Source organism: Lonchura striata, chromosome 2 (assembly GCF_050655825.1).
Source record: "Lonchura striata isolate lonStrDom1 chromosome 2, ASM5065582v1, whole genome shotgun sequence".
NCBI lineage: Eukaryota > Metazoa > Chordata > Aves > Passeriformes > Estrildidae > Lonchura > Lonchura striata.
In genome coordinates this window covers 10,150,941-10,175,982 of record NC_140704.1, presented here as the reverse complement: position 1 = coordinate 10,175,982, position 25,042 = coordinate 10,150,941, and positions in this window count along the sequence as shown.

Genomic DNA, 25,042 nt, shown 5'->3' with positions numbered 1-25,042 from the left:
CCTCTGAATGTTAAATCCCTTCAAAAACTTACAAAAAGCACATCTGAAAACCTGGAAACCACAGTCATTGTCCAATCTTTAAAAACTGGGTTCTGAAATAAAGAAGAGGTTGCTTGGTTTAAAATATGCATTTGTTTCCATTTAACTGAAAGGTAAATATCTTACTGGTTTAAATGGAAACAAGAAGAGATTCTTGATGTATTTTGTGTCTGAATTTGCAAGCTATTTTTCTTCTGCAGCATTCTGAATGATGGTTTAATTGAGTTATGCTCACAGGGTCTAAGATTTCATATATTAAAAAGATACAATCCAAAGCTTTTTTCCAAGTTTTAGTCTGCATATTCCTGGGGATTTTAATGCTATCCCAGTTTAGTAAGTTATATGTATATATTTTTAATTTTTTATATACATTTAAAACATCAGGCTTTAGATATTTGAATATTGTCTACTGAGACACTTCTATGTATATCTAGGAAATGAAGATATACCAGTCTGGTTGTTTCTGATTTAAGTCACATGAAGCAATTTTTCAGAGGAAACTAATTTCCTTTGAAGAAAGGCTTATCTGGCATGGGTTTACTATTGGTTGTTAGGATTAAGAATAAAATTTAAAAAGTGAATCCTCTTATAATTGGGCCAGATCCCCAGAAGGTATAAATCATAATGGCTCAATGTAAGTAAAGCATGCTCTGACAATTTGCATCAGTTTAGGATTTGACTTTCTCCCCAGAAAATTATTGCTCTCAAGATCATACTTCCTATATTTGTCTTACTTTGTGCCTGGCAGAGAATTAATTAACACATAATTGCTTTGGTGAACTCAGGATAAAACTTCTCTGTTCAAGAACTCTATTCATTTACTGATTAACTTGCTTCATGGCTGAGTTAGTTCTGCAGGGTCATGCTGTACTAATGACCAGAGCACAGGAACGTTGTCAAACCAATGAGGACGAGGTAGGCTTGGAAGTATTCCAAATTCTGTTCAATTAGTCACTGAAATTTCAGTTTTGGGGACAGAGTTGAAAAGTAAGTTGAAGAGAAATACTTAAAGAATTAGATTATTATTCCAGACAGAGGGAGTCGGAGGGAGGCATTACTGGATAAAACTCAAAGAAAGATGAATCGAACAAAAATGTGAAGAAATTTTTTTTAACTGCATAAAACATGTTACTGATGATTTTTTTCAAAGCATTGTGATTATTCTTTTTTCACTGTAATTTAATTTTGTTGTTTTCTGACACTGCCTGATCGAACAATCTCTGCCAGTATGATGACCTGCATACATATAGACCATGCCTACATAAAAGCTTATCAGGTCTAACTCAGATTTTTTTTTTTAAGTTTCCTCTTTCTTTTTAACAGCCTAGATTTTATGCCACAACACACTGCTATAGAAAACCCAAAAAATTGCTGTATTTGAGACCCAAAACTTGTTAAGGTCAATAAGGGGTCAATTGCAAATACTCAATATCCCTCAGAGAGGTCCCAGAGACAGGCATGGTCTCTGGACACATGGTTCCAAATTCATGAGCACTACTGAGATAATGACACGTGTACATGAAGGACAATGGGCTGCTCAAAGATTAGGGCAGATTGTTTTTCTCCTAATCTGCAGCTCTGTTATTGATTTTTTTCAATAGAATTCAATTGAAAACTTTCAGCAGGTGCAGTACCATTCCAGCTTCACACAGGCTACCACAAAAGCTGGGTTTCAGGAAATTGGGCAAAATGTTCCTAATTGCATCTTAGATTTTCAGGTGTTTGGTTTTTAGGCTGCTGAGAATTATTGTATCATGTGACTTGAATGGCAGATACTAAACACATCATAAATGTAGTTTTTGAAATAACCCTGGCTGTATTTTTTTTTTCTGGGCGAAAAAATTGATTTTAGCTTTACCTAATTGAATCATCTGTGGTGAATTAAATTCTATTGAAACATAAGCTCTATTTTTAGCTTTCACATCAGTTAGTAGATCAAGTAAAAACTGTACCTATGAGCTTATTTTGGCCTGACAGCTCCTGTCAAGGTTGCAAACTGCCTGGACTTAAGTGTTACCTTGCATGACTTCACAACAGTTGGAAAACTCTAGCTTTTCTCCTGTAAAGAAGAGAAACTAGTACTTTTACTTCTCACTCTCTAGAATCTGGTCAGTATTTTGATTTAATTTTGTAAGTGAAAAGTGAAACTCAATTCATTAAGTTTCAAAGCTTTGTCAAAATATACCGTAGAGAAAATCATTAAAGTTAGATGCTGTTAACAAAATGAATTTCAGCAATGTGCGTCTAATACTGTAAGGGCAATACAATTATGATTGAGCTGTAGAAATTGAGTACAATTTTAATAATATTTAGATGCATATCATAATAATGTACAGTTTTAGCTTAATTATAATGACAAATAAAGGTTGATTCGTTTGGTTTGGGTGTTTTTTTTAACTACTGTAAAGTAAGTTTCCAGACAACCAACTAACCAGCCAAACCCAATAAAAATGGTTTCTGATGTTGAAATTTTTCAAGCTATGTTTTTAATCATTCAGTAAAATTGAAACCTTTCATGTCTATAAATCTGCTATGTTTCACAGCTGGACTCTGATATTTTGCTTATTATGGCAGAACATTTCTGTAGGAGTTTCTACGTACCTCTCTGTAAACCAGTGAATGTGGTTGAAAACCCTGCCAAATTCCAGCTAACAATATATAATAGTAATAATAATAACAATAATATACTTGAGATCTTCTAATAGACCCAGAGGAGATTGGACTGTTTTTTCAATAATTTGTCTGCTTGAAGCTCTTTCTTTTGTAAGTATGAGGAAAAGATTTTCTTTCCCCTTCCTCTGCCACCTCCAGAAGACTGAGTACATCTTCTGTGGATTTCCCCCCTGCTCTGCTGAAGCCACTGCCACACCATGCAAACAACTTTCTGTTTCTAAACTGTCCCAAATGCAGGTAAATGTTAGAGATTGTGCAGGGACTGTCATCAGCCTTTGCAGATTAGAGAATTCAGCTTTAGGAAAGGCTTTGGGGGAGGTGGCTGTGCTGTGTGTCAGACTTAAATCAATTTAGATAATGTAAGTCTTGCAACAAGCCCTGATAAAACATGTTAAAATTATACAACATTGATTGAAATGAAGAACTGAAACTAAAATGAGACTGTTGTTTAAACTGATACTTATTTATGTGTTAATACTCTGTTTTTATGATGGAAATGCCATTAACTTTATATTGGGCCTATCACAAGGGTATTTGCACTGCAGTTCCCCTCTGCCTCCCCCCAGTTCCATTTAACAATGGAGTTAAATGGAACTTTTGATTTCCCCTCGAATTTTGAGTCAGAGGCTGTGCACTCTGATATCACTGACTTTATCACTGTGTGTCACCTCTCAGTCTCTTTGGCAATGAACAAAAGGAACTTTTCCAGAGGAGGCAACAGCAGATGTAGAACAGCCTCCAGATGGAGATCTCTGGTAATCCAAGGAGCTCGAGCTGCATCGATTATTGAGGAAATGAATCAATGTGCATCCATTTACCTTGTTTACCTTTGCAGGTAATTAGTGTAATTCAGAATAGAGATATAGAACCCTATATGACAAAATTCAGTGTCTGCCATGGAACTGTATCTTTTTTGCCTCAGCAATCTCATAAACTGCCTTTTGTCATTACTATTCTACTGACCCTAATTTTTAATCTAAGGTACCCCAAATTCCAGCATTGCTGGTGTTTTGGAGCAAATAACTGTTTGAAATTCAATTTGTAGTTGAATCCAATTGAGAAGTTGATGCAGAGCCTTTCTCATGGCTAAGATAACAGCAGGAGCATTAGCCCCAGGTTATAGTCCCTCCTTTGGCTTCCAGAAAATGTCAGTTTAAGGTTTAGTGCTAATTTTCCAAGCAGTGTAGGACTCATGCCACCATATATGTGAAGGAACCATTTTTTTAAAATGTCAATTTATTAGACAATCAGTGTGCAGAACAATGCAGAGTGTGAGACCAGCATCTGAGAACTGAAGGCAAAGCCTTGGCAGCTAGAAAGTTCCAAGAAACTTGCAAGAAAGTGGTTGCATCAAGTAGGTCCTTACTGAGAAACACTGCATTCTGAAAGATCCTTTTTGACAAATGAAGGATGTTCAAAGTCTCAAACTCTGCCAGCTTTCCCCCTCAAAAAATAAAACAAACAAAAAAGTTAACTGGCTTTTAATAATTACCATGGCCTTTTCAAAATGTATCCATTGTTCCCAGACTTCATCCTTGTCCAAAATGAGATACAGATGTTAAGAGAATGTGACTTTGTTATGTTTGAAAAAATGTTCAAGATTTTACTGATACACGAATGCTCAAAAATTCAGATGACAAAACTAAAAGTAATGAATCTAATTAGCAGACTGATTTCGGGCATTACTTTTCAGTAGCATGCTGTTGGAAATTGCTTGTAACGCCCATTTTATAATGATTGTAATAAATTTATTTGTCAAGTGTCAGTGCACAAATGTTACTTTTGCCTGTCACAAGATGGCAGTGTAAGAACACACATAGCATTTGTTCAGCTGCCACAAGAATAGTGCCAAACTTTCCTGCATATCCTTCAGGTCCTGGCAGCCAGAGCCCTTAGTGGGATGCGCTGGGGCTGCTCACACAGCGCTGCCTCCAGGGCATCTCTGCGCTCCTCTCCTCTCACATGGCAGCAGTGCTGAGCAGGGCAGGTGGGCAGAGACCCACTGCATCCCCACACACCCCCCTTGGCTGCAGTCTGGCAGGTCATCCCGTGAGATTGAGGGATGCTGTGCACATGGAGCCTTTATCATCCCTCATTCCTTGAGCCCAGACTCGGCTCTCTGAGGTAACAGTCTGTCAGAGAGAAATGTCTTTAGTGTGGTAGGGACGGCTGTGATACAAAATGTCTGTGGCTGCTGTTGAGTTGTGGAAGAGGCAGGTGGAGCCGGCAGGGGCAGAAGTGCTGTGTGAAAGTCCCTGCTGTGTAGTGGAAGGTTTGGTTTTGGATGAGTGGGATGGTTCTACCTCAGACACCATGTGAGAGATATGTAAAAGTAATGGTGTCATCACATGTTGATCTATGCTGTGGTTTTCAGCACCATGTGTGCTGTCAGGACTCCTCTAATCCCTTTGGGTTCTCCTTCCTGTCTCTCTGAATGCCCACAGGAGTCCACAGCACAATGCCAGGGAAAGTGTCCAAAGTGGGTTGTACAGAAAAGCTGTAACCACTGCTCCCCCAGGATGTGCCATGGAAACCCAATAAACTGACACCCTGCCCGCCTGACTTGCTTCTACAAAAAACAGGGAAAGATTTCTAGCACATGGCGCAGCTCTAGGCCATTTGTTCTGTGAAAGAGCAGCAGTAGGTGGGGGAGATGCGCACGTTTCCCCAGCAGACTGGTAGATGGAGGCATGCCTTCTCTTTGGGCTCAGGCAGAGTGATGTTCCCTGCCCATGTCTGCCACTGAACAGCACATGGGACTCTGGAATGTGTACCCCCTTCCACGGGGTGCAGTCCTTCAGGAAAAGGCTGCTCCACCATGGGTCAGAGGTCCTGCCAGCAAACCTGCTCCAGCATGTATTGTAAATGCAGGCAAACTCAGTGGAAAGAAATGACGATATCTGGCTCCAGAAGGCTGAATGATTTCTTTATCATAACTATGCTAAAATACATTAATATACTATATAAAGGAAGATACTAAAACTACATACCTACTTTTTCTAACTACCGTATCTCACTAACCACCAGCTCGTGGCCCCATTCTCAAGAGTCCAGACACAGGTGGATTGAATTGGCCATCAGGCTTAAACAATCCTCACAAGTATCCAATCCAGCAATCACCCCAGGTAAACAATTCTCCAAACACATTTCACATAGGAAAAACAGGGAGCAGAAATAGAAATTGTTTTCTCTTTCTTTCTCTCTGTGCATCTCTATGAAAAATCCTGAGAGAGAGGGAAATGTGTTTGCCACAAGCAAACCTTGAGGTCACAGCCTCCTTTCAGGCATCCCCCTGCTCTGGCATGGCATCCTCCCTGGGCTGCAGGTGGATCCCTGCTCCAACATGGACCTCCACAAGCTGCGGGGACACAGCTGCCTCACCATGGCCTGCACCAGAGGCTGCAAGGGACTGGAACACCTCCTCCCCCTCCATCTGCACTGACCTTAGGGTCTGCATTGCTGTTCCTCTTGTGTATTCTCACTCCTGTTTCTCTTGACTGCTGTAGAAGTTGAGCACTTTTATCTCCCCTTGTTAATACATTGGCCCAGAGGCATCACTGCCACTGCTGGTGAGCTTGGCCTGGGCCACTGGTGGGTCCACCTTGGAGCTGTCTGGCATTGGCTCTCTCAGACATGAGGAAGATTCCAGCAGCTTCTCAGAGTCATTTCTGTAGGCCTCCACTACCAAAGTCTGACAAAACAAACCCAATGCAAGCCTGTTGAAGAATTAGGAAATAAGTCTTATAATGGTGTTGTCAATGAGCCGGGGTCCTGACAAAAAAGAGTGATGAGTCAAACTGGTAGTCTCAATCCACCATAACACTGGATGTACTTATTTGAGCAATTTATCTCTTTTCAGACAGCAAGGACGTTCTGTTTGTTTAATTTTCCACCCTTCCCTTGACTAATAAAGCCATTAATATGTAGAATTTTATATTTTACAGATCTGTAAGATACTTTTGCCGTATCTGTTCTGCAAGCTAAGTACCTTTTATTTTGGTTTGAAAGTAAACTTTTGCCTTTGTAGGGTAATTAATTAATTCTTTGTGCTAACTTGTGTTTGGTTGCTGGCCTACGTGCAGTGAAATAAGGACCTATTTCTTCCTATTCTCATATTTTTAGGCTTGAAATCATGGTTTGCCCAGGGACATTTCTGGTCCTGAACAGCTGTTACCTGTCTGATAAATGGTTTGAACATTATCTAGCAGCAGCCTTGCCTGTCCCAGGTTGAACTTTGAGGAGCTCCTGGCAGTGAGGACTGGCCTGCCCAAAGAAGTGTTGGCTTGCAGGTCCTTCTTTTGGGGCAATGACAGTTTGCTAACACAAAGAGCCCTCCCTGCCTCATGGACTCTGTGCCCAGGCATCCCCCGTTCAGCTGGGATAGACACAGCACTCCTGAGCAGGGTCTCTAGATTCTCACCCCAGCTGAACATTTGGCTTGACTTTTGAGCCATGTCTGAATCTGATGGACAGAGCTTAATGATCCTATTTCTCTCGTGTTTTCATACATTAGGTAAACATATGCTTTTCACAACTTACTATTTCTTGAGCACTACCAATATAATTTGAAAAAATAATGGAAACGGTGAATTATGGGTTAGAATTACAGAAAATTCCATGTTGGAAGGCACCTCTAGAGATCATCTGTACCAATCTCCAGCCAACAGCCAGGCCTTAGATTCAATTTTCCAGAGGAGTGTCTAGCCAAGGAATATTTGTAAGCCAAGGGGATTCCACCACTTTGCTGGGCTACCTGTTCCAATGTTTAATTCTGCTCAAGATGAATAATCGTATTTCTTAAATCCAAATGAAAATTCCTCTGGAAAAACATGTACCTGCTGTCTCTTGAGCTACTATCATGCATCCAAGTGAAGAGAGTATTTCCAGCTTCCCTGTTGCTTCTCTAAGGTCTTGGAAGACAGTGGCAAAGCAGTTTCAGGTAGAGGTGAACCTTTTGGAGATTTCTGTGTGATTATGAGCACCCTGTGTTAGCTCTCTGAGGTGATCACATGAAATATTCTGTGCTTTCAAAAGTTTTGTGAATCTAATTTATGAAGATTCAGGTAAGGGGATTAAATGCCTTAAATGATGGGCTCAAAGCCCACATCTTTTGGTGGGGGCTGACACAGAATCAAAATCTGCATCTTTTTAAGTCCAAGTGTGAATGACAATTTCAAAAGACCTTGGCATTTGAATCAACTGTCTGTCTCTGAGGATTGAAATCCTATCAAGTGCAGTGTGCAATGGTTTCTTTGTGAGCACTGGAATATCATTTGATTGCATTTAGTTTTTCCTTGTCCTGCCAATGTTGTTTCTGCTTGTTCTGAATTTTTCCAAATTACCACAAGTCAGTAGTTGATCACAAAAATAAATCAGGTATTTCTGCTTGTTTCTTTCCTTCTATGTCTCCCCTGTTTTTAATGGGAAATTTCTATCACTAAGCTAGTTATGCTGGTTAGCTGAGTTGAATTTTTCATGTAGCCCTTTTTGAATGAAGCATCACATAAAAGCAATAACAGCTCTTAAATAAAGTAACAAATTTTAAGAATAGAAATAGCAAATGAAACTATCAGCTGGTCAGAGGACATCAACATTTCATAATTCTTTTTTTTTCCTTTTGGTAGAGATGGAGTAGTAAGGAAAAAACATTTATAATTTTTTATATAGGAGCTCTCCAACAGAGGCAGGAGTGATACAGCTCAATTTTCCAAGGAGCTTCATTGTGGCAATTTATCACAGTCAGATATTTGAGTCAAGTGCAAAAATGTAGAAAACTAAGGTTATATCAGGTCTCCAAGAAGGATTAAAAGTAGGGTTATATCAGGTCTCCAAGAAAGATTAGAAATACTGTTTGGTTTCTCTACCAAACAGTAGAGAAAAGAACACAAAAAAAATCCAAACAAAAAAAAACCAAAAAAAACCCACCACAGCATAATTTTCCTCTCACACACTGAAACTTTATCTAAATTTGCAGCCAAGGTAAGAATATTTTCCACGGAGAAAGAGGATAAAAACAGGATGAAAGATATATGCTGAATTTTATTTTCCCCAGAAATGTTCAATCCAGTTTCCTGGTAGGGATGTTATGAAGTCTTCGGCTGACACTAAGATAATTTTCACAATATTTTGAAAGATGGTATGTGGAGGGGGTTTGTTTCATATGTTTTTGGGAAGATAACAAACAGCAACTGGGAATATGAGATACCTGGACTATTTCTGAGTGACCTATTTTTTAGAATTTTTAGTCTTGAGGCAAGTCCCAAACTTTGACTAAGTATTTCTAAGATATGGGCAAGTTGCTTCTTCAGTTTAATGCCTGTAGATTCTATGTTGCATGTAAAGAAATTATGTTTAACATTATTGTAACCTTGAAGCCAAATAAGCTTTAAGAAAAAACTTTCTCTATATCCAGGGGTCCTGAGTGTCAGATTGCTTGTGTGAGGTTTGTTTCATGAGACAAAAATGTGGCTGTCTTTTTTTTCAGCACCTCATTGCAACACAAATTGTGGCTTGGAGGAGCATCCAGGGAAAGCCCCAGAGGTACAAAGACCATGCTGCAGGCACGTGTTGTTCACTGTCCCTGAATTTCATGTGCCAGTCTGAGGAGGCACTTTATTTTTAACCATCAGCACAGCCACTGTCTCACTGGTGCAGTCTTCACAGCAAACCACCACATTTACTGATTTGTTATTTTTCTAGGACTCAGAGGGCAAGCAGGGGTGTATGCTTGGGAGAGCCAAAGGGCAAGGACTGTCCTCAAGTTTTCACTCAGGTCTCAACACATTGTGTTTTCCTTGCTGTGTCTTCCTCTGCTGAAGAAATGCATTTGGGAAAACAGAGCAAGACTTAGTTCACAAGTTCTGGGCTGTATTTTTTAAATTCAGATTCACAGAAAATTCACAGAGCACAGTGACTTGCAATTTACTATAGTTTTTTAGGTTGAAATAGGAAGTCTATTTGCAAAAACCAGTGCTTGCATGCAGATAACCGAATTTTCTGAAGACTGCAGATTTGAGCTGTAGCCAGAGCATAGATCAGTGCAAGTTCTAACCAGTAACTGGTTGAATTCTTGCCTTGCTGGTTTTACAGATATCCTCTTCAGCTATGGGACTGCAAATTCTGGCCTTGTGTATTGGGTTTTGATGGCAATGCAGCAGGGGTGGCTTCTGAGAGAAACCTCCAGCAGCTTTCCCCATACCAGACAGAGCCAGTGCCAGCTTGCTCCAAGACAGATCCACTGCTGTCTGAGGCTGAGCCCATCAGCAGCAGCTGCAAGTGCCTCTGGATAACATAATTAAGGAGGGTAAAAAACCCCTTAAACTGTGCAATAACAGCTGGAGAAAGCACTGGGAATATGCAAGAGAAACAACTCTGCAGACACCAGGATCAGTGAAGAAGAGGGGAAGGTGCCCCAGGTGCCAGAGTGGAGATTCTCCTTTAGGCTGTGTTGAAGACCTCAGGGATGAGCTCTGCCCCTGCAGCCCATGGAGGGCCATGGTGGGCACCTGGTGTCCAGCCAGGGTCAGCCACACCTTGCTAAAACCAATGGCAAAACTCCTCTTGGCATCAGCATGTTATCCAAAGAACCTTTTGCAAAACAGTAAAATCTTTCAAAATGCAGGAAACTTTAAAAGGTGACCAGCCTTGTGGCAGTTTCTTTTAAACTTGGGGTGGATTTATAGCAAGAACATGTTTGCAAGATCCACATTAATGCAATGTGCAGCAGGAGTTCTCAGCGTGCACAGTGACATTTGTCACTGTCAAACTCCCTCTGAATTCACATCTCCCAATGTATTAATGAGGGCTTTAATCTCAAAAGACAAATCTGATCCACAATTGAATTCACGGGGAGTCGCATTCCTCATGCATGAGTATAGGAAAACCTTGTAAGCTCCCAGCTGAGCTGCTAAGGCCTTTGCAGTGGCTTGTGTGTGTCCTCCTTACACTGACATCACACCAAACTCCAGATTTTCTGCTTTGTGTATTCACTATAAATTCATAAGGGTTTTGGTCCTGTATGTGCCAGGAAGATGTACCAGATATTTTTAGAAAGGAAAAGTGTAAAGGACAGATTAAAAGGGTTGTAAAAATTTCCGCCAATGTTCAGCTCATGGGAGAATAAGCTTGTAGCTTTGAAAAACAGATCTTGTTTTGTCTTTATGCCTGGCATGACAAATCCTCTGTGTTCTGTAAAATTGCTTCTTTGTAAACCTGAGGTTGTTTGGCAGAGACACTTCACCATGGGGTCCACTATAGGCATGTGTGAATGATAGAATTAGTGAATGTTTGAAAATGCAAAATTTGTAACCTTGTTACAGTGGTTATGAATGTAGTAATTTACTTTTTTTTCAGTGTATGTAATTTTTTTTCTGCAGAAATGTGGAGTTAATGGCATTCTTAGAGTTATTTTTCCAAATTAATATGAGAAAATATTTAAGAGTTCACACAATCCATCTCTAAAAGAAACACAGATAATGTTTCATTTAATACATATACAGAAACTAGACAAGTTTTACCTATAAACTTCCTTTAAATAAAACAAATAACAGCAACTTTTCCAGTAATTAATTTAATAAATATTATGATAAAATCTCTTACAATATTGTCTTTCTGGAACTAAAATATTCTGGAGGTAATATGCTGGCACCTTGGAAGGAACTGACAGTTTATGAACTCAAATGATCATGACTGCCAATTTTCAGGAGCCAAAATAATTTCTGGTAATAATATATCAGGCCGACTCATAAGATTTTATTTGTGTTTCAAGCAGTTGTTGCTCGGGTGATTTATTTATTCCAACTGTTCCAGAAGTCAGGATATAAACCATTTCCTGAGTGACAAAGAGCTGATGTAGGTTAAAACATGGTGTGGGTAGTATAAGCTCATTGCTTCTATCTTCAGGTTTTGGTTTTGTTGGAAGAAGTTTCTTTTTTTTTTTTTTTTTTTTCTATTTGGTTTTGTCATGGTTCTTTAATTCTTGGCTTGAGACAGTGCAAAAAGTACAATTTATTTATAGAGTACATAGCAACAGCTGTTTTTGTGGCATTCCTGCCCTGATTTCCCTCATAAACATGAAAGATTATGAAGAAAAATAGTGTTTCTAATAATTTTGGACTTTTCCCATCTATACTGTTTCTTCAGAAGATATATTCTATCTTTTTCAAAATGTCTTGCAGGCAGAATAATTCAGGCTCCTGCATTTTCTCCTCTCCTAATCTGCTTCCTGCCATGCATCATTCACTTTACTAAAAATCTCATATGTGTGCTGTCTCATAATACCTTGTCTTCTGCTGTCTCTGTAAACTCTGGTGTCTACAGATTTCTCTGCTCCATCCAACATTTTCCCTCCATAATTTTATTAATCCATGAAGAATATTACTGGGAAACTTGGCTTTTTTTGCTTGTTTATAATTCTGAAGTAAGAAATAAGAAGGAAAAAGGGTGCAAAATTATGTCATTCATTACCCTTATTTATGTAAATGTATTCAATAGTAAATCATTGAATTGCAGAATGGGTTCAGTTGGAAGCAGCCTTAAAGATGATCAAGTTCCAATTTCCCTTCCATGGTCAGGGACACATTCCACTAGACCAGGGTGCCCCATCAAACCTGGATTTGGACACTTCCAGGGATGGAGCAGCCAAACCTTCTCCGGACAACCCGTGCCAGTGATTCACCTTCACAGTAAAGAACGTATTTCTGATGTCTAACCTAAACCTGCTCTCTGCCAGTTTAAGGCCATTGCCCCTTGTCCTGTGATTCCACCTGTCCTTTCCACTTGCAAAAGTCCCTCTCCAGCTTTCCTGTACTCCTGAGGAGATGGTAGAAAGTCCCCTCAGAGCTTTCTCTTCTCTGTGCTGAACTGCCACCACTCTCCCAGCTTGTCTCCATAGGAGAATTGCTGCAGCCCTCTGATCATCTTCATGGCATCCCTGGGCTCACTTCAACAGCTCCTTCTTCTCCTGCTGCCAGCACAGGAGCTGGTGCAGCTCTCCAGGTGGGTCTCACAGAGCAGAGCAGAGGGGCAGAATCCCCTGCCCCTCCTGCTGCCCACGGTGCTTTGGATGCAGCTCAGGACTCATTTAGAGTTCTGGGCTGTGAGCACCCATTGCTGGGTCATTTTGAGCTTCTCATCAACCAACACTCCCTCGTCCTTCTCCCAAGGGCTGCTCACAGTCCATTCCCTGCACAGCCTGCACTTGGGATTGCCCTGAGCCAAGGAATTGCTCTGAAGGGTGTTACTCAGTGCTTTGCTTCCAGCCAGGCAGTGGAGATGACTGGTGGAACTCTGACTGCAAACTCTCACACAACCCCAGTTTATTAGACTTCACATAATACATTATTTATTATCTTGCAATTATTATTTTACCTATATTGACATATAAACTGGAAAGGCAAGTCTTATAAACCACAGAAGAGAACAATTGACAGAAAAAATAACATATATATTCCAATTCTCTATTTATTCCCTCCCAGTTCTCAGAGAGCCCTGTGACTTTTCTTCATGGAGACTGAAAGAGCTGCTCATGTTGCACAAGAAGTAAATCACTTTCTTCTGGGCTTCCAGAAGGCACACATATAACATATATTATTGTTCTGAAATATATAGGCCATGAAAAAAGAACCTGGATTTGTCACAGAGCCTGGGATCTGGTAGGAACCTCTTGGGATGAAGGGTCTAAATTTGTCAGCAGAACATTCACTGTTTCTCATCACATCAGCAACCAGAGTTTACAAGCTGAAGAGCACAGTGCTGGCTGGCTTCTCCAGCTTTAGACACACTGGCAGCAAGTGAATCCTTCTGCATGCATTCCAAACACCTGCTCCTCAGCTCAGCCCAGCCACACTATCTCAGAAAAATATATTTTTTATTCTTCTTTGATGAGTCCCTAAAAAAATGTCACTTGAATCCTCAAGTTTATTTTGTCTTGATGAAGATAAACAAGCAAAAACAAAACTGCAAAGGTTATTTAAATTGGATGTAAGTTAAAAGCCAGCAGTACATCTCTATCACATGAAAAACAGGGAAATTGAGACCTGGATATGAACATTTTGACTGGAGCTCAGTTTTAAGATAAATAGTGCAATTAGAAGCTGTGTTCATTTAAAAAAAATATTATAATAGTTAATTCACAGGTATTGCAATGTTAGGGTTTTGAATTATTCAGTCAATAATCAGATAGCAAACATGAATATGAGAGTTATGCAGTGGAGAATCATAATTACTTTAAATGTAAAATCCAATAAAAAATATAGTAAAGCTATTTTCATGCTTAGAACTGTTGTATTGGTGTGTCCCTCCAGCAAAGTGTACACAGGTCCAGACTGGAAATAAATGCAAACAGCCAGAGATTCTGAACTACAAATTCAGATGTTGTGGTAAGAGCAAAGAATATGTATTATCCTCCAACATACTTATACCTTAGCACTGTCTCCATTTGTTCCAACCTGTATCTATAGATAGAAACAGAAATACTATATACAGAGAGAAAAGCATTGGTGTCTAGAATGAAAAGAACTTTTTTTTTCCTTAATAGAGAAAAATTGAAAATTAATATATTTTTAAAGAAATCTAAGGACACATATGACATAGGTAAATTCTTTATTGTGAGAGCAGTGAGGCACTGGAAAAGGTTGCCCAGTGAAGTTGTAGCTTCCACATCCCTGGACATGTTCAAGGCCACATTGGACAGGGCTTGCAGCAACTTGAGATAGTGGAAGTTGTCCCTGCCCATGGACAAGGGGAAATTCAAGATTCCTACCAACCCAACCATTCTGTGATAGGAAGATGGAAAGATGCTTTAGTGTCCTATTAAGGAAATCTTAAAATTAAGTATGGTTGTGTGTAGAGCTTGCAAAAAGCAAAGTGGAAATATGAGATTCCTTTTCAAAACCATTTCAGGAGTTTCTGAAAACTGTGACCCAGATAGACAGAATCTGCCACTTCCATTATAGGTAAAAAAAGAAAACAAAACCCCCCAAAACAACAGCTTGAAGAGGTACATCTTGACACAAGAACTTGTCTTTAGGCCATCCAATATTACTGGACCATCTGATTCACCCACTTGCAGGACCTATACTTTTGTGGACTCCTGTTTTGCTTTTTCTGATACAGATAGACCCAGAAGAAGAAAGTTTCTAGTGGAATCTCTTGTATTCAAGGTGATTAGTAGGTCTTGGGTGACTTGTCATGCTTCATTTAGGCTCTCGGTGTGATAAATCTTTTACTACATACGTATGAAAGCATTTTGCTACTTTGCTTCTGCATAATTATTTTTTCTAACTTCATTCAAAGAATCACAGAATATCTTGAGATGGAAGGGACCCATCAAGTCTGACTCCTGGCCCTGCACAGGACCATCCCCAAGAGTCACACCCTGTGTCTGAGAGCACTGTCCAAATGCTCACTGAGCTCTGTTGGGCTGGTGCTGTGACCACTGCCCTGGGGAGCTTGTTCCTGTTCCCAGCCACCCTCTGGGTGAAGAACCTTTTTCTAATATCCAACCTAAACCTGCCCTGACACAATTTCAGGCCATTAAATTGGGTCCTGTCATTGGTCACCAAGAGGAGATCAGTGTCTGCCCCTCCTCTTCCCCTCATGAGGAAGGTGAAGGCTGCAATGTTTGCAGAAGGACATTTTTGGTGTTGGTGAGTGCACAATACTTGGTTCACCTCTGTGTAACTAAGTCATAGTCTCCTCATGCTCAAATACTTTTGGAAAAGGATATTGTGAATCTTTGTATAGTTTGAATCCTGTCATTAAACCACACTTCAGGATCCTTCTTGTTAATATGATATAAAAGAACTTAATGTCCCCAGACCCAGCACTGTTAATTCCCTGCATCTCCTCAGCTGCTTGTCAGGAACACAGCCTGTATTTCCTGAGCCTTTCTAATGTGTCCTCTTTTCTGACAGTTACACTTAGTACAATATCTGCCCTTTACTTTAAGTATAAATTAATTAATTACTTCCAGGAACCTGCAAGAAGTCTTTTTCACTTTAATGAATTTCATAATGTCTGGGAAGATAAAATTCCATTAAAAAGGAGGAGTCTTTAAAGATGAACCAGGGCACAGAATCTTTCTAGGGCATGTCATACTCCCATGGTTTATAACATTGTGTGGAATTTCAGTCTCTGGGCCAAATTCTTGCCTTTGTGCTGAATTTTGGAAATATGAATCTGACAGAGAAGCCCCTGCAAAGGACACTTTGAATGTCTGGTTCTGCAATGTTGGTAGCAATACCTGCTGCAGGAATCCTAATCATGCTCAAGAACTGCATAAAACCAGAGCAAAAATGCAGTCACTGCCTTATGGCACTGAAAATACAAAATATCAGACAAAAGGCAAAAGGCTGGCTAAGAGCTAAATACTAAATGAAGTTACCCTCAGGAAAAGGTAACTGCATTGTACTGTGAGGCTCATCTAAGGTGGTGCACTAGTCTGAACTACTCTACAACCCCCAGTTCTAACAGGAAAAGAAGTACTAGGTGTTTGCTTTCATCATCCCTTGTCTTAGTTTAAAATGGTGATTGTCACTCTTTTAATGGAATGTCTGGTCAGTCAGGAGTAATAACTTGTGCTAACCTCAGCCATTTTCTATCTTCTCCTGGGAAAAGTGGCTAGCTGAGGGGATGCTGGGATATTAATACCAGTACTTTTTCAAAGTTTAAGCACACCTTGAAATAAAATGAACTGACAAAAACCACCATGGTTAGAAAAATAACTGGTATTTAGTACTTAGCTACCTGGGAAAATACAGCTCTATATCCATTCCTACTGGCATATGTTAACCTGTCTTTTCCTTTTAAACTGTTTCCATTAGATGAAGTAGAGTGTGTCAGGCCTTAAATCTTCTAGATAACAGGACATGGCAGTTTGTCATTTAGGACAAAAATAACTTCTGCTCTGCCGTCAGAGTTCATTACTGTCAGCTAGAACCCTGCTTAGGAAGTACATGTCTGATGACATGGTCCATCCTCTTTGCATTTGTGAAGGGCTGTATGTATGTTATAGATACATTTAAGATAAGCACTGCACCCCCAGTCCCTTTGGGGTTACTTCCCAGGCTGAAAATGCAGGAAAACTGGCATGCAATTTATCACTGGAGACTAAGATATTAATTGTCACCAGTTTAAACTCAGACTAAGCCCTGTTTTAATCTGTATGTTTAATGAGGTGGCTAAAGTCATCACTTTTCCAGGTATTTGATAAATGAAGGAAGAGTTAGGACAGGACCCTGTAGATGAACTTGATCTGTTTTCAAATATACTTCTGAATTTCCCTGTATTTCAAGATTCTTGGTGATTTCAGATTAGAGAGATGACCTTGGCTAATCTATGCCAATATTCTTCCAGATGTTTGCTTATGAACATGCCATGTTGAATTGAAAATACTGAAAAACAAACTGGAACCATGGAAAGTAAGCGTTAATTTGTTTTTTACCGACCAAATTCATGGCTACAATCTACAAGTCTAATATGCTTTGACATCCAGACCCAGAACAGCAGCACACAAATATGTCAACATTACATTATAAGGAACAAAACACTCTTGTTGAGACCTGATGAGAATTTTTCTCATTAGTGTATTTTAGTAAAAGATAAGTAGGAACAGCCTTGTACTCTGCATGAGCTGTCAGGACTTTCCATAGCTCTGGGAACTTGAAAAATAATAATAATGTAACATTAGCAAGTCTCATTTATTCAGTCCCTGAATGAAGAGATCAGCAGAGCAGCTTCCCTGCAATCTGCTGACATCATGGAAAACTAAACTTGAGTAAGAAAGATGAAGGGGGCATCAAGACTGGTAAGCAAAGGAGGATAATGACATTCAGGAGCCAGCCAAACACAACATTAACTCCTAGAACAAGGACAAATCACTCTAGTTACGAACAAAGGAGGCTGCCCACAGCAGGTTTTGTCTGAAATCCACAAAAGGCCCTAGTGGCCTGCATTTCAGAGATCCTCAAATGTTCTGGACAATCTCATTTTGGACTGCAAAGTCAGGTATGTCAGTGATTACAGGAAGAGCCCTCTGGGAAAAGAGGTGCTTCATTCACAGGTGAAATCTGCCATGATTCTGGTCAGGAGCTCCCACATTTTTCCATCTGGCTCAGATCACCATAACATTCAGCAGGTGCCTGAATCCAGGCACAGCTGCTGGGTTCCTCTCTGCAAGGGGTGAGGAGACTCCTCTGCCAGCCCTTCAAAAGGACTTTGTGGGTTTGCAGTGCCACAGGCCAACCCAGCAAGCTGAAAGGTCAGTCTTGGTGCACTGAGGATTGCAGGAGGTTGACCAAACCACCAGATTATGGAAGAGGCTTCCAGGACAGCTCCCCCTTAAAACTGAAATGTGAAGTAAAAGGAGAAAAATGAATACTGACTGTAGCCTTCTTTTGAGGGAAAGTCTGGACTTATTTGCCCTTTTGCAATAGTTATTTTTGTGTTTCTTACTCATTGTATTTTTTATACAATGCTGATTGCATGTGAAATGTATGAGATAAGTTGCTGGCAATGGGTAGGGCTTGAGAGTTCCCTCTCTGGTGAGGCTGCTTCTGGCTTCCTATTGAGTTTTAGCATCTGCTGAGTTTACACATGGATTAATTAAATCTTCTCAATATTACTTGGTTTGTCTCTCACCAAGCTGAGATGAAAGGGAATCACGACCTTGCCTAGTAAACACTTGGTGAGCATTATTTATAGCTAAAACAGGCAAAACATTTTTTGCTAAGCAAACCTTGGCAGTGATTGCCATCCGCTCTTAAATGTTCCACCTGCTTGGCAGAAGGAGATGATGAACAAATGTAGTATTTTCCAGTTTGATGAAAGCACTAAAAAAACCCAAATCATTTATTGATCCAAACCATTTTATGCATGCATTTGTATATATTGCATAGTACACAGGGAATAGTTTTCCTTTTGGTTTCCAGTTGCAGTTTGCCATATTTCCAACATCATTTAGGTCTTGATCAGTTTACAAAGCTTTTAGGGCTTTGATAATAACCTTTCAAAATCACGTGCTTTAATTAAATTCTTGAAACTTTTTGAACACTCAGATTAAGGTATCACATTCTAACCCACCATTCTTGCTTTGTTCAAAACCATTCCTATTTTTGCTGCACCTCTTCAGACCATGCAAATTTTTTCCTAGCTTCACTTCCCCAGTTAATTCAGCTTTGCACTCTATATTGTTTTCCTTCTGATTTCTTGCAGACATTTCCTGTTTTCTAGCTGTAAGCAGTTTTTGTTGAACTGTCCAGTTTTTGTTGGTCCCTTAGAGGGACTTAATTCCTTTCAGTCGTTGACCATTGACCTTGGAAAGACCTGACTCTTCCCATTGACTGTACAGAGCGACCTAAAACTCAACTTGGCTTTTTAAAATCAACCTCTGATACCAGCCACTGAATATTTAGGGACTGCAGTGCCTGCATTGGAAGTATATAATTTTTCAGGACACTTCTTGCCCTTTATAAATACCTGTGTCATTCTTAGTACATTTAAAATGCTAACACATTTATAAAATTAATGTTAATGTGTTAATATTTACAAAGTGCTTGCAGATATTTAAGAATAGATGCAGAGAGTCTGCTATATAGTGAGAATTTTGCAGCAAATTATTTAACATTAAAATATTATATTGAATTATCTAGGTCATGGAAAATGGTCTCTGTATTGAAGAGAGTTATTATTTCAAATTGCATTTACCACTCTGAATAAAAGTTGCATGATTTGCAATGTTTACTTCAGACAATCAGTGAAGGAGGAAAAATCTGGAGATGGAGAGTTTACTACTAGTGTGAAACACTCTGAGAAGACATTTGCTTTCAGAAGCTAAGTTAGTGTACTTTTGCACTGTTTATATTTGGCTGGAGCAAGTAACAGAAGCCATTTAGTCCTGAGAAATGCACATATTGCTTTGTGATTCTGGTGTCATTTTCTGCTCTGTATCCATGTAGAAGTTTTAGTTATGGGGGAAGCTATGAGAAAAAGCAGCTGGCTGGCACATGATAGCTTATCTTAAAGTGGGTGAATCAAAGTAAAACTTGCAGTGTTTGACATGCAGATGTATTAAGTGTGCTGTTATCCAAAGGTCAAAAAGATATTTGTAGATTGACTGGTGTTAAAGAAAATATTACCTATTTGCAAAAGTAGGGTATACTTGGAAAAAAACCCCACACTTCTGTAGCTTCTTTCTGAAGGCATTATTGTATCCTTTGTTTAATGACAAGACATAAGTTTACTTTTTCCTCTTTTGTTATTTTCAATAGAAAGACAAACTATGCACTTACCCAGAATACCAGTGTTTATGCAAGGGTGAAATCCCCACACAGTGACTCTTCAAATGCAGTATTTAAAAGCTAACATTTACTGCATTAACACTCGTTCAGCATTAGCCAAAAGATGTATCAGATTTGTTTCTTGCTAATTAAGGAGAAAACTGTAGCAATTTGAATGCCATTATACAAGAGTTCTGGAGTGATTGTGATTTTAAATAATTATAGAATAAATAAAATAATAAAACATTTTTATCCCATTTAGGCCTTTACTAGAGAAGTAACAGCTTGCAGAAAATTTTTGAGTCAGAAGCTAGACATAATTCTTTGTTTAACCCGTTGTAAAGTCAAAAGAGCCTTTATTTAAAGTAGCTCTGTTGTATATATCTTACATTTTATATATTTTGTCAGTAGCATAATCACAGGGAGGTAGGATTAATAATACTAATCTGTAACAGCCATATTTAGAACATATCTATAAAACAGTTCCTTAATCTCTGATGACCTCTAAAAAAAAAAAAATAGCATTTCTGGAGATTTGGATGGTCCCTGAGAAAAAAGCAGAATCCAACCTGGAGTTCAGCTCCTGGACTTCCTTGCAGAAAACACCCAGAATATCACAATCATTCCAAGAAATGTTGTATTCCAATAAAACATGCCTGCAGAAAAGTATTTGGGATTTTGTTTTATTTTATTTTATATTTTATTTTATTTATGAATTTTCATATATTTTTAGATTGTTAAAGACCTGAAGTTATGGAGAAGTGTTTCAGATTTCAAGCTTCATGCCAGACAATTTTGAAGTGAGAATGCAGCTATCCCAGCTTGCCCGAGATACCTGGGAGGCACGGGAGCATTTCTCACCCTCTCATCCTCCCATGCCCTCCCAACAGCTGCTGCATTCCTGCACTTCAGTAATACCCACATGATGGCAGAAGAGAACAGACAGCTGCAGACACAATCTGACAGGCAAATTCACTCCTGGTATTTCTGTAAAGTACTTTCTATAAATTTATAATATATTAAATATATAAATATATTAAAATAGATAAGCATCTGGAAGTATTTAAATACAAATATATAGAATAAATGAACACATACATATATATATATATATATATATAGCATTTATAAATGTAGATTTCTGATAAGTATGAGGAAAACATGGCTTTAGTTTTGGATGGACCTTACTGTACCTAGGAATTAGAAAACAGCAGAAAGGCAAAAATAGTTGAATTTAATCCTCTTCTTACTTTCATTGCCAGAAGTTGATGGTAGTTTGTTTTGTCTGTACTAAAGGTAGGTATACTGGTAAAAATCTATGATTAAATGAGACTGACATCAGACTGTGAAAGGGAGAGAAACATACAATTTTAAGTACTTCCAATGTCAGTGAAACTCCAGTTTTACTAACTTGGAGCATGCTGTGCTTGATAACTAAAAAAAAAAAAAACAAGAAAAAAGTTTGTTTTTACCAATCCACATAGTTTTACTGCATACATTGTGCATACCAATGTTTAAAATCTCTCGGCCTCACTAATCCAAAGTTATCTCAAAAATGCAATGTATTTTTATAGACACTCTTGTAAAAATAATTTTTCTTGGTTGTATGTCTGGAAAGTGTTGATTACATTACAGACACTGCATCAGTTAATAATAATTACTGGAGTCAAAAGATGGAAATTTAGACCAAAATTAGCAAATAAATTATATGTGGAAAGTTATCAAAAATTATGATTTTAGTACAGGACTAAGACTGTCTTCTCCAGAAATTCTTATCCCAGCTCTGCTACCTGATTTTTTTGTATACCCACCAAATAAATCTAACCTTTCTATTTCTTATTATCATGAAGATTAATTAGGGTTAGACTGTACAACACTTGTGAAAAACAAAACAGAAAATGCTGAGCATTGTTATGATGAGGTTGAAGCTCCTTGATTTGACACGGGTGTACAAGTGGATGGTCTTTTAATTGAAAACTCTGTGTAAGTGTTGCTTGCACCATGGTTGATTTCTGATTGCACTTCTGTATCTAAACTAGGTAAAAAAATTGTAGTTAATTTTTAAAATTAAATTGTAATTAAATGTTATAGGCAAGGGTTGTGACACTTAGTCATCTTCTCTTGGTTTGTGGAGCAGGCCACTGTTCCAGAGTGTGTTACTGCAGGGCAGCTGCAGCAGAGAAGGCACCAACTCATGGGTCAGCACCAGTGCTTAATTATGCAAAAAAAGGAGGAAGGGAAGGGTGTGAACATCATCAGCCTGGTGGTAGGCTGTGCTTTCTGCACTGCTTTTGCAAGAGAGGTCAGCATTGGCTGTGCCCCACTTTTGGCTGGAGTAAGGTCCAAACCTCTGTTTGGAGGACACACAGAGTCAGTGCTGTGAGCCCATGGGTAGAAAAGGAGAATTCCAGTAATATCCAGGCCAGGGAATGGGGTTGCAGAGGGGTGCCCTTAAACATTCCCCACCTTGAATCTAAAAGTAATCTGCAGTATTCAAAGCAATCCATCAAGCAATTTGCTTTGCCATTTTTTCTGTGTTTCACTCTTCTTCAGACACACAGACAAAACATTGCTTGAGCCAGCTTTGCTGGAGACCAGTAACCTTATTCACAAGATTAATTTCTTTCTCTCCTTACCTTCTGCAACAAGCACTTTCACATGCATACACTCATTTACATGGTTTGGTACTGGGAACTTGTGTTATAATGCAATATGGGCATTTTTTTCTTTCTGCCTGAGTCAGAATACAGAGATTGAGGGACTTGAGGGCAGTGCTGGAGCACTGAGCCATCCTTCTTGCAGTGCCCAGATTGTGGCTGAAGGTGGGCAGCCCTTGCATCACCCTGGCTGCAGGATGGCACTTGAGTACCAAAAGCTGACTGTTTAGAGCAGGGAAAAGAGCAGCAGATGCATAAGGGGAAAATGACAGAAAAAGAGGATCAGATGTGTAGCATATGTTGACATGAAAGTTAGAAATTGAGAAATAAATCTTTCTTATCTTGAAAAGAAAAATGAGTACATCCAGGTGTATTCAAAATGAACTTCTTTTGAAAGATCCATGTGTCATGCAAAATATGAGCTAGTTACAGAAATGATTTAGATTATCTACAAAGAACTTTTTTCCTCCTTAATGTCTCCAAACTACTCTCTATCAGACCCTTCCTTGATTTTCTATTGCTGGCACATCACCATCTTGGCTAAGTAGAATTTGTACAGGAACAGGAGGTATTTTGTAATCTGGTTGCTTAAAACTAGATGAAAAGGGTTTTTCCAGATGGGTTTTTCTTTCTAAAGAATTTGATTATCAGGACAAATCTAATCACCTGTGAGGGGCTAGGGGAGGGGGAAAGGAGAGGGAGATATGAGGGATGTTGGGGAGCATGGGGAAAAGAAGCCACATCTTTTTGTTGCATAACATTTGTTATTTCAAACAGAAGCTGCCTGTAGCAACACTAAAAACTTGACATGGTTGTTCCTTTTGACAATTTTTTTTTTTTCTGGAAGTCAGTCAGCAGGATGGACTTCTTTAATTATAATTAAGAATTCTTAATAAAATAGATTTCTAACATGCAGCTTTAACAAGTTAATGAACACAGAATAAAGAAAAGTGGGTTACTGGAAGTCTACTTTAATTGAAAGAACAACTTAAATGATTCTGTGGTTTTAGAATTCTAGGGAGCTTTAATCAATTCCCAAGACAGCTGGAAATCATAAAGTTGTATGATGACTTAGTAGATGAAAGAATATAATTTGAGTTCTAGGTCTGATTTAACTACTACACTAGGAGATACATGACAACATTGGTGGGAGAAAGATTGGTCTGTAAAATTAATGAAAATTAATTAATTAATTAATTATTGAATTCCTAAAAGGAAATATGGTCTGACTTGTTTCTTTGCTTCTTTGTTTAAAAAATAGCCATACTTCTTCTGAGGCCCTTCAATAGAGCAGTATTATTAAGTTGACATTCTGCATGCTTTGGCAGGTCATATGAAAATATTGTGCACCTTGAGGAAAATTATGGAGAAAAAAAATCTCAAATTTGATGGAAGCAATCACATTTAACCTGGAGAACCGTTTCTTTGCTGCTAACATAGAATGTGGTAGATGCTTTCTTTTTGAGGGCATAAGATTAAAGAAAGCATTCACTATCACTGACCAAAATATTAAGCTTGTTGGCTTCTGCAAAGATTCCCTGTCAGAATCTCTCAGTAACTGGGGATGATGTCCTAGGGCACAAACTAATAAGTGGAAGAAAGATAAAAAGACAGAGTGCTAAACCTAAAGTTACAGACAGGCTCAGTGCTGACATCCTGGAGACTTTGTCCCTATGGATGGTTTTAATGCAATTATGCCTGAGCACAGTTTATCTGTCTGATAAAGGCAGGCATTGGTTTTGGCAACTTTAATATCAAAACAGAAATTCAGATTAAGCTTTATTTTCTGCCTTTCCAAGGAATCATTTAACATATTTGGCTGTTTCTCAATGTTTCTATGTATTTATTTTCACATATTAGTAGATTGATACAGTCTTTACATTTAATCTGATTTTATAGCTCTTTTAACTTTCAGCTAATGCTAGTATTTTCGTTTTTTTTTTTTAAATAACCCTAAATGTGGCTTAGCAGAATACTTATTTTGTTCTAAGTTGCTAAGTTTTATTTAAATCTTCTGTGAAATTTAGTTTCCATCTACAAGGATTTTAAAGAACAATTTATGGTCATACTCTTGCTGGTTGGGTCCCAGCAAGAAAAAGCCAAAAGAGAAACCATTTTCCAAACCATTTGGAAAAGCCAAATGGTCAGAATATCAGCTTTGGTAAGTATTTATGGATATGTGCTTGACTCAGGAGGTTCACATGTTTCACAAAGAGCCTGCCCTTCTTGTTGCAGTGGGACTGGACCTTCGAAAGCATCCAGCAGTGAACACTGTCAGGATCCACTGCATCTTTTAAATACAATCAAATTCAACTTTCCACATGATCAGCCTATGAATCCAATGAGGAAAATAACAAAATAAGGCCCAGCCAGCTGATTCCCAAATCTGATTCTTCC